Here is an 11168-nt window from a genome sequence, read left to right as displayed (position 1 = left end):
TTTTTGTTTTCTTTGCATTGAGATACAACCCATACTGAAGGCTGTGGTCTTTGATCTTCATCAGTAAGTAGTTTAAATCCTTTTCATTCTCAGGAAGGAAGGTTGTATTATCTGCATATAGTAGGTTGTTAATGAGTCAATCCTGATGCCACATTTTTCTTCATATAATCCAGCTTCTCAGATTATTTGCTTAGTATACAGGTTGAATAAGTATGGTGAAGTAATACAACCAGGCACACGTCTTTTCTAATTTTAAACTGCCTCTTGGCCTATGTACAGGTTCCTCATGAGAACAAGTAATATTCATTCTTCACAATGTTATCCAGTTTGTAATGACCACCACAGTTGGAAGACTTTGCATAGTTAAAGACATAACAGATCCTATATTGGGGTTCAGAGGTTTTAAATCTTTAAGGGAGCAGAAAGTCTCATCTTTCTCCCTTGGAGTGGTTGGTGGGTTTGAACTGCTGACCTTGTGGTTAGTGGTCCAGTGCTTAGCCTGTAGTGTCACCAGGGCTCCTAAATACCTAAAATGATGAATTACATAACCATGAATACGTTAAAGGCCAGCTGATGTCATTGTCACATTATAATTATAAACACACGATACCGTAGTCCTCGTGTGGTGCTATAGGATGAGCACAGGGCCACAAGGTCAGTTTGAACAACAAAGGTGGTAGTTCAGATTCACTAGCTGCTCCTCAGAAACCCTATACTGGGTTGTTATGAGTCTGAAGAGATTCGAGGGCACTTAACAATAACAACAACATAACACAAAGGTTGGGAGTAGGGACTTGGGAGTAGGATGAACCCCCGTTTGAATTTAGCCCTATAATCCCTACCCCCACTATTGACTTTTTCTCATTTTAAAAATATTTAGTATGGGCCAGACTCTGTATCAATAACAACTGTTACATATCTGGCCAGAATTTCTTTCAGAATTTAGTAATCCATGAGGGTAAATTTCTTTCCAACAACTACATTGCAATAAATGATTAGAATCTTTAATCTGTTTGATTACTAGTTTTTGTTGTTGTTGTTGTTGTTAAGTGACATGGATTCAGTTCCAACCCATCATGACCTTGCATAGGGTTTCCGAGGAGCAGTTGGTGAGCTTTAACCATTGACTTTGCAGTTTAAAGTGAATTTGTAGTCCAGTGCATTAAACCACAGCACCACACCAGTGTTTCTGGAAATCCCCAAGGAAAAATTAAAATATACTCCTAAATCTGATCATTGGTTTTTCTCTTGCAGTCTTAGCCACTTGCTTGTTTCTAACCCTATGTCTAACCTTCCCTGGATCCACTGCTCATGCTCAAGGACTCAGTTGCAAGTGTTTAAAGACATGTTTCTCTATATCACTTTGCCCCAGGTATAGGTACATAATCAACCCTCTTCTTCCTCAAAGGTAATAGCAGAGACTGTGCTTTTACCAATATTTTAAGAAATGTCTAAGGAAAAAGAGCAACAACCATTTTTAGACTTGCATAGATCTCTCTTTGAGGCCCCTGAAGAATACATGTCTGTCCTAGTCATAGTCTGTATCCAACTATACTGGAGTCCTGGTGTGGTGCTGTAGGATAAGCACTGTTGCTAATTGCAAGGTTGGCAGTTCAAACTCACCACCCATTCCTCAAAAACCCTATATAGGGTTGCTATGAGTCAGAACCATCTGGATGGCTCTTAAAAACAGTAACATCCAAACAAAGGGTTTACTGAAATGCTTTTCCTCCCAGAATCCTAGGGAAAATTAATAAGAGGTCCATGCTACACAAGACCTCTTTAAAGTGTCCAAGTCTAAAAAATGTCAGTTTGAGGGCTAAGGTGTGCCTGACCCAAGGCATGGTCTTTTCAATAGCCTCATATGTGTGTGAAAGTTGGACAATGAATAAGGACGACCATAGAAGAATTGATGCTTTTGAGTTATGGTTTTGAAGGAGAATATTTAAGGTACCATGGGCTACCAAAAGAACCAATAAATCTGCATTGGAAGAAGTACATCCAGAGTGTGCTTTAGAAGACGAGATAGTGAGATTTTGTCTCTCATACGTCAGACATATTATCAGGAGGGGGCAGTCATATGAAGGACATCATAGTTGGTAAAGTGGAGGTCAGTGAAAAAGAGGGAAACCCCAAGGAGATGGATAGACACACTGGCAGCAGCAATGGGCTCAATTGTAGCAATGATTGTGAGTATGGTCCCAGACCAGGCAGTGATTCCTAATGTTGTGCATAAAGTTACTGTAAGTCGAAACTGACTCGATGGCACCTAACAACAACAATAACAACAATGGCAGATTGATTGCCTGAAAAGATGACCACAAACTCTTCTTCCATTCTCTGTATATGTTTGACACCTCTCCCATCAACAGATTAGTAAGTAATCACAAGCCTGTGTTTACCTTGCTTACTGAGTAATCTGCCACTGATCCTCACAGATACAGAAACATTCTGCATTAGATAATCAGCATCTTACCAGCCCAGATCACCTAGGTGCACCTCCTCAACCTTGGAGTCAGATAATGCACTTTAGATTGTAGGGTTCTGGGAAATTCAGGGAAAGCCAAAGTCCCACCATTGTCTTGGACTCTGCTGTATAATACGATCCCTGCCCAGGACATCAGTAAACTCAAATCTGCAACGTGAAAACAAGAGCTGTATTTTAAAACATAGATCCTTTTCTAAGGCAAGTAGTTGACGGTGTCTACTATAATGAGTAGTGCTTGTGGCTTCTTTTAAGCCAAAGCATACAAAAAGCAAAAACTGAAAACTATATCTGCAACATGACATATAATTACAGAATAAAGATCTGGTGTGGCACTGTGGGATAAGCACTGGATAGATAACTGCAAGGTCAGTGGTTCAAACCCACCAGCCTCTCCTTGGTCTCTTTCCTCGCCATAAAGTTCCCTCTCCATAATCCTATGCACAGACCTAACTTTCATTGCCAGAAAGTCTTTCTTAATGCTGCACTATTTAAATGAAGGTGACGTTGTAAAACTGTTTCAAGAATTAGATATTAAAACATACCACATGCATACAATGTTTAAGAAGCTCTGGTGGTGTAGTAGTTAAGCACTTGGCTTCCCACTGAAAGGCTGAAGGTTCAAACCCTTGCCAGTCATGGAAAGATATGGCATTCTGCTTCCATAAAGTCTTCTAGCCTTAGAAATCCTATAGGGCACTTCTACTTGGTTTTTTGGGTGTTCTGAGTTAGAATCAAATTGTCAGCAATGGGTAATTTTGGTATTCAGTGTTGTATAACTTTTTCACTGTGCACCAAAACACACAATATTGTCAAGGTGTATGCAAATATCAGTCCATAGGCCAATATTCGTCTACTGCCTACTTTTGTCAAGAAATGTTACCTATTATTAGTAGCCTTTTCCTTATGCACAGTTAGTTAATTCTAGATATTTAACATGGTGTCTCCATAGCATAAGCACTGGACTGTGAGCCACCAATTAGGTTGTTCGAGCTTATTCCTGTCAAGTCAATCCCAAATCATAGCAGCAAACAGGACAGAGTAGAACTGCCTAAGACTTCTAGAAATCTTTATAGAACCAGACTGCCACATCCTTCTGTGACTGGAAGCAGATGCAGTGTTTTATAACATTTTCTCTGCTATAAACAAAGAAGGGATCATTTTAGAAACCAAGGGAAGTACACAGACAAAATGCAAAGGCACTCATAAGACTATAATTTTTTTACAAAATAACCATTCACATTTTGCGTTCTGGTTTGGCATATAGAAAAAGCACTGGTCTGCTTATCAGTTCAAACCCACCAGCTGCTCTTAGAAACCCTAAACACCCTGTGTTAGGGTTTAGGATCACTGTGAATCAGAACCAACTTGATAGTAAACAACAACATTTTGGTGTATTACTTTCCACTCTTTTCCTTACAAATTTGTTTGAGCAAATATGTTATACATCTTAAAAGCGTGGGATTGTTAACATCATAAAATGAACATGTTCTCATATTATTCAACACTTTTTTACAAGTTGAATCAACTGAAGTGTTGATTTAATGAATTAATGTCTAAAGCAAAAGCAACTTACTCTTCCACTGAAAGTGTTAAAAGAATACTTATTACAGCCTCGTGTTGTTGTTGTTGTGTGCCATTGAGTTGCTTCTGACTCATAGCGACCCTGTATAGGGTTTCCAAGGAGGGGCTGGTGAGTTTGAACCACCAACCTTGCAGTTCAAACCAAACTTGAGGTTAAATGCTTATCGTAAGGCGCCACACCAAGACTCCATTACAGCTTCAAGGCACTAACTATTTCATTTTGTTTTAAACAAATACAAATTGGTATCTCTTTAAGAAAATGTCTATCATTACTGGAGGTATTATCTGCTTACTGACCAATTTCTTATTATCTTTTGTAAATGAACTGATCTTGCCTTTTGTGCAGTTGGTGGGGCTTTGTATGTGGAAAGTGTTACTTTTCTAAAAAAATAGTTTTTAACACCTCCTTCTGTGAGAAACCTAAGAAACCTTTGTCTGCTTATTGCAAATATTTTTCTCAGTTAGCAGTTGACTTTCTCATGATCATGTTTATTCAGAATTTTACTTCCCTCATGTGTCTGACCTAATCTCAGAGACTTAAAAAGACCTGTGGTTGTAAATGCCTTAGTTAAGAAATCTGTCAAATCAGCAAATTCTTAAAATAGTTTGGCTCTGGGAGTGTGCATGGCCACTGGCTGCTACTAACATACACATGCTTGCCCTGGCCGTATGCTTGTGGTGTTCTGAAACCAGGTGAGGTCTGAGGCCAGTTAGGCGCTCCTTCTGCTACTCAGACATGGGTGACTTTGTACAGGACCCTGTCAGAGAGTAAGCTGCTTGAAATAAAATGAGAGGAAGACATTGACGAGATGGAACATCTGAGATAAATTCATTTTCTGTGTGAGCATCAGTGGAAAGTATCTGTCTGGGTTGGCTAGGTAGCATTTCTCTAGCAGTCGACAATTCATTTCGTTTCATTATCTGAACTATTCAAGCACCCCAGTTTGAGTCCCAGAACAGCTTCTTAAACCTGCAGGAAGCTCATTTATTCCTGCTGAGGCGCCGGCTCCCTTTCTTATGGGAAGGTAGACATTGTTCGCTTGTGATACCTGGTAGAGTTAGCTTGATTTATATGGAAGGATCCTCCATCTATCCCAGTCTTCACACCATTATCTTCTGTTTTATTTAGGTCTGTATTAAGGCTACATTACCACTCTCACCCATTAAAAAGCTTGCTCCCAGGGCAGCAGGAAACAGAGAATAGAATGCCAGTTCTCTGCACAGCCAACCTAGAGACATGGTGTGGTGCTTTTCAAACACCACACACTTTTGCAGAAACCCAGATGGTATTTGAAGATTCAGAACTCAATGAATGGAGAAAAAAGTCATTCCTAACAGTTAGAGCCTTTAAAATGAAAGTTAGATGGTACCTTCCAGTTCCTTGACTAGGATGATCCTGAGCCCCAGAGCTGTAACTGCAACCTCACTCCCAGCTCCTCTGTGTTTGAGATGGAGCAGGGAAGCCAGGAGGCACCTGGAAAAGGCACAGTAAGGAATGCTGAGACACGGGAGCAGCCATAGATTGGTTGCTGATTCAGGTAACAAGGGAGCAGCAACCAGGTAGGGCAACGTGATGTCTGAGAGAAGACAGGTGGGAGTCGGTGACAGCCAAGACAGCCAACTGGTGCACAGGAGACATTCTAGGAATCTGGGGCAGGGAATGCTCAGGGATCCAGGCAACTGGGTCAGGGTGAGGGACACTGGATATTAAGTGCCCCACCTCCCCTACCCTGCCTTCTAGGGTCACCTACAGTATTGAGGTGGGTGGGGCTCCTCTCTTTCTAAGAACATGAGCCAATTCACTCAGCAGGAGACCAGGTCAAGTTCCATTAGCGATGGCTCCCAGAACCCACCACAGCTCTGCGCTGTGCAGCTCACAGGGGCCCCCTAGAGGCCAACTCTCTGCCTCTCTCTTGTGAGTTTGACTCTTTGTGTTCATCCCATTAGTACAGGGTTGGTCTTCCACTTCCATGTGAGCTAAGTCTGCAGGGAAACATGTCATGATAATGTCATAGTGGCATTATGGTGGAAGTTCATTATTTTTAGAAAGTTAAAAATGGCAAATATTGGATTAGTAGAAGTTTATTAATTTTTAGTACTTGGCAGAGTGTAAACTGAACTTTGGATAAACTGACTAAATGTTTGCAATGGGAAGTCCCTAACTGGGGATTTGTAGAGTCCTGGTGTGGTACTGTGGGTAAATGTGCTGAACTGCAAAGTTGGTTTGAACTGCAGAGTCGGTGGTTCACGTTCCCCAGCTGTTCCTCGGAAATCCTATACAAGGTTGCTATGGGTCAGAACCGACTCGACAGCACTTATCAACAACAACAGGCAGTGTGGAGGCAAGAGGTGAGGGTTGGAGAATCAGAAGTGGGTCCTGGGGGATTTTAGCATTAAATGATAAGGCTTGAAAGACTGTTATGCTGACTTTGCACCTCAGTTTATTCCCTTCCTCCATATGGAACCCTGGTAGCATAGTGGATTATGATCTAGGCTTCTAACTGCAAAGTTCATAGTTTGAATCTACCAGTCACTCCACAGGAGAAAGATGAGGCTTTCTGCTCCCGTAAAGATTTCTAGCCCTGGAAACCCTATACAGGGTCGCTATGAGTCAGCACTGACTCAGTGGCACACAACCACCATTGGGTCTGCCTGACATGGTAATGTGCCCACAATAGGTCCTGTATTCATGAATGTTGCCTAGACTAGGGACCTGATGTTGTAGACTAACTATTAGAACCAGTGCTGATCAAGGGAGAAGCTGGCCTCTGCTTTATGGGTTAAATGTTTGGGTCAGGGACCATAGAGTTCAACAACAACAAACTGCAGCAGATGCTACAAGGTGAGCATTTGCTACCAACCACTCATGCAAAGACTCCTGGTAGTGCAATGGTTAAGTGCTCAATGGTTATTGGAAAGATTGACCATTGGAACCCACCCAGAAGCTCTGCTGCATGGGAGAGAGCTGCTGGCCTGCCTTTGTAAAGAATATAGCCAAGGAAACCCTACGGGCAGTTCTCCTCTGTCACATGGGTGCGCTAAGAGTTAGAGTTGACAGGACAACCTAACAACACCTATGTGAAAAGTTACACAGGGATTGCTTCACACAGACAAACCCTAGGAGATAGATGCCCCTGGGCTACACAAAGATGGATGGCTGCTAACCAAAGAATTGGAATTTCTAGTTCACCTAAAGGCACCTTGAAAAAGAGACCTGGAGAATTACTTCTGAACAAAAGTCAACCATTGAAAACTCAGTGTTGTACACTTCTATTCCGACACACACAGGGTCTCCAAGAGTCAGAGTCAACAGCAACTGGTGTTGTTTGAGCTGGGTACTATTACTATCAGATGAAGAAATGAAGTCTCAGTGTGAATAGGAAACATCGCCAACATAGTACAAGTAAGTAATAAAGCTATGACTTGCACACAGCTCTCTGCCTTCAAAGTACACAGTAGGAAAGCAAAAAACCTAACCCAATTCTGTTGAGCTCATTCCAATTCATAGAGACCCTGTGAGGCAGAGTAGAACTGTTGCATAGAGTTTCCCATACTGCAAAGCTTCATGGAAGCCGACTGTCTCACCTTTCCCTCAAAGAATGGAAGGTGAGTTTGAACTGTTGACCTGTCAGTTAGCGCTTTGTCAATGCTTAACACTTTGAACCACCAGAGTACTGTATGTTGTCTTTTTTTGTTGTACTGGTTATAGTTGTTATGTGTAATGATGTATTATTATGTGTTATATGCTATATATAAAGACTACACTGATTAATTCATTGCTGTACAAGTTGTACTGAAAGTACAAGAATCACATTGTTGAATTCTTGACCTTCAACTGATTCACCCTTTACCCCTGCCTGTGGAAATGAAAAAGATAACTCCATTAACATTTCTTTTAAAAGAGCACATTTTTAAGCACAGAAATAATGCATTTTAATGTGCTCTATAAAATGTGCATTTGTTTATAATAGAGCAGGAAAATTGCAAATGCACAAGTACAAATTGTTTTAGACGCAAGGAATTTTTGTACTTATAGTACTTATAATGGCCTAAAATACACATTTTCATGCATATATGCTAAGAGATGTGTTTTAAATGTTGGCTTGTATTGTAGACATATAAAAAGAATTCTCATTAATTGCAAATATATTCTAGTTAGTACCTATTCCTTGAATTAGAATAATATCTGCCTAATTTTAATGACTATAATAGAACAATTCACACATCCTAAATTTATGAGTAGAGAACAAGATGGAAAATAAGCATATAAAATGGTAACTGTGACCTCAAAAAACAAACATCTCTTTGTTACATATTTGATCCACTGTACTGTTTGATCTGAATAATGAACACCGTGATGGGGAGAACCGAAAAGCGAAAGGTAATTGGCAGGAAGACGATAAGTAGAATGGTAAAGGTTAGGGAGAGTAACATTTATTTATCCACATGACAAATAAAATGGAATGATTTTTTTTTAACAAATATTTCATTAAGGTAGACTATACCTTTACTTTTTCTTTTTCTTTTTTAACAAATATTTCATTAAGGTAGACTATACCTTTTCCTTTTTCTCGGCATCCTGTGGGTTGACAACTGCCAAGTCAGTTTGAACAGCAAGTTTAGCGGTTCAAGCTCACCAGCCGCTCCTCAGAAACCTTATACATGGTCGCTATGGGTCAGAACTGACTTGACAGTACTTAACAACAGCAACAACAGTGCCTTTTTTTCTGGTTTATATTATTCCTAAATGCCAGAAAAAAAAGTTATTGTTTTACAATACCATTTATTAAAACCATTTTTTTAAAATGTAGTTCCCAGACATTCATCTGTCGTATGAGGAAATAAGCTAATTTTCTCCTTTTTTTAAAAAATAGGCTAAAAGGAATGAGATCAATTAACATGATGCAATTTATTATGCCTTTTCCCCAATATGTAAGAATACACATACTTGTTAGAAAAACTTCGAAGTGCAGGAAAGCAGACTAATCTGTATTACTGTCACCCCAAAGAAAACAGATTGAACATTTTAATAAATTTCCTTCCTTCTGATCTTTTTTTCCCCATAAGTACCAAAGGGTTTAAACCAACTTTAAGATTTTAAGCCATTATATTATTCAAGGTGCAAGAATTATTAGGCACATCATTATTACTCACCCAACCACAATTGAAAAGAAGCAACCAACAAAACAGGACCTCTTAGTTCATGTATCTTGCTATGTACCCAATCAAAATGCTGTGATAATTGAAAATGAGTTCATTTCAGCCTTGCACCCCTCACTGCTTTTGATGTATCCCACCATATGTGCAACAGAGCAGAGCTACCAGAACTGTTTCTCAGTCTCTGTCCCAAGTGCATTGTAATGATGATAGAACCATGAAGATGACATCAATGAAAAAGTCACACAATTCCACGTGTCAGAACAGAGTAAATCTAATGAACTTAATGTCTCAGTAGGTATCCACTGGTTTCAAAATTGGAACACAATACATGGTAAGAAGTTTCTTCCCTGGAGACAATAGAATTATGTTTGTTTTTGTTTATTGGATTGCTTTAAGGTATGGCTTGCTCCCTCCCCTACTTTGTCTTTTACTAAAAGATTATCAGAAAACAGCCAACATTGTTGAAGGGAATGGAAAGATGGGTCAGTCTATGGGATGTTCAGGTTCTATGGAAGCAGCTTCTGCATCTCAATGGGAAGCTCCCACTTCCCTCCACTGGAAGTTTAACCTGTGTGACTGACTGAAGGAAAGATCTCTCATAGCCAGACCACTCAACAGTCTCATACTTAGTCTATCTTCTCTAACTGAGCTATGAGAAATTAGTCTAAATTCGAGAATGCAGATCTTATATTAAGGATAACTGATGTGGTTTGCAGATTTCAAACAATATACAATTACAGAAATTATGCTTGCTTTGATGTTCGGAGTCCTAGGATAAGTACTGAACTGATAATGAAAAGGTGGGCAGTTCAAACCCACCAGCCACTCCTTGGGAACCCAAACACGGTCACTATGAGTTGGAATCAACTTGAGGACACTCAAAACAACAAACAACAAAGATTTTTGGAGTACATAGGTGGTGCAAATGGATAATACTTGATTGATAACTGAAAGGTTGGGATTTTGAGTCAACCCAGAGGTACCTTGGTGATGATCTGCTTTCAAACACTCCATCATTAAAATCACCATGGAGCACAATTCTCGGACACAAGAGTCTCTCCGAGTAGGAGTTGACTTGATTGTATCTGGTATTTAGATGTTAGGTTTTGGTGTTTTCATATGTGAGTAGCTAATCCTAGGCAGAAAAAAAATGATGGGAAGTTTTGTGACATTGGTAATTCTATTCTAGAGTCAGTGTTTATTCCTAAGGGAAGTAGTTCTGTCCTGGTGTCTTAGAGGATTTTCTGTCATGGGAATGTGCTATTGATCTTCACAAAGACTATGTAACTCAGTGCAGAACATCATCCAGTCATTATTTCTGGGTAGACTGGATATTGTTTGTTATTGTTGTTGTTGTGTTGTCGAGTCAGTTCTGACTTATAGCGACCCTGGATAGGGTTCTGAGGAGTGGCCGGTGAGTTTGAACCACTGACCTTGCAGTTCAAACTGACCTTGAGGTCGAGTGCTTATCCTACAGTGTCACAGCAGAACTCCATTGTTGTTGTTAAGTGTCGTTGAGTCGGTTCTGACCCATAATGACCCTGTATAGGGTTTCTGAGGAGCAGCTGGTTAGCTTGAACCGCCAATCTTGTTAGGGACTGTCAAATTGGTTCCGACACATAGTGACGCTGTGCACAACAGAATGAAATATTTCCCAGTCTTGTGCCATCCTCACGATTGTTGCTACATTTGAGTCAATTGCTGGTGGCACTGTGCCGATCCATCTTGTTGGGGGTCTTCCATTTTTTTGCTGTCCCTTCACCGTACCAAGCATGATGTTGTTCTCCAGGGACTGTTTCTTCCTCATAACAAGTCTGACGTATGAGTGACTAAGTCTCAGTATCCTGACTTCTAAGGAGCATTTTGGCTGTACTTCTTCCAACACAGATTTGTTTGTTCTTTTGGGAGTTCATGGCACTTTCAATATTATTCTTCAACA

This window comes from Chrysochloris asiatica, unplaced genomic scaffold, assembly GCF_000296735.1.
Source record: "Chrysochloris asiatica unplaced genomic scaffold, ChrAsi1.0 scaffold00021, whole genome shotgun sequence".
NCBI classification, from domain to species: Eukaryota; Metazoa; Chordata; class Mammalia; order Afrosoricida; family Chrysochloridae; genus Chrysochloris; species Chrysochloris asiatica.
This window is presented reverse-complemented; position numbering follows the sequence as displayed.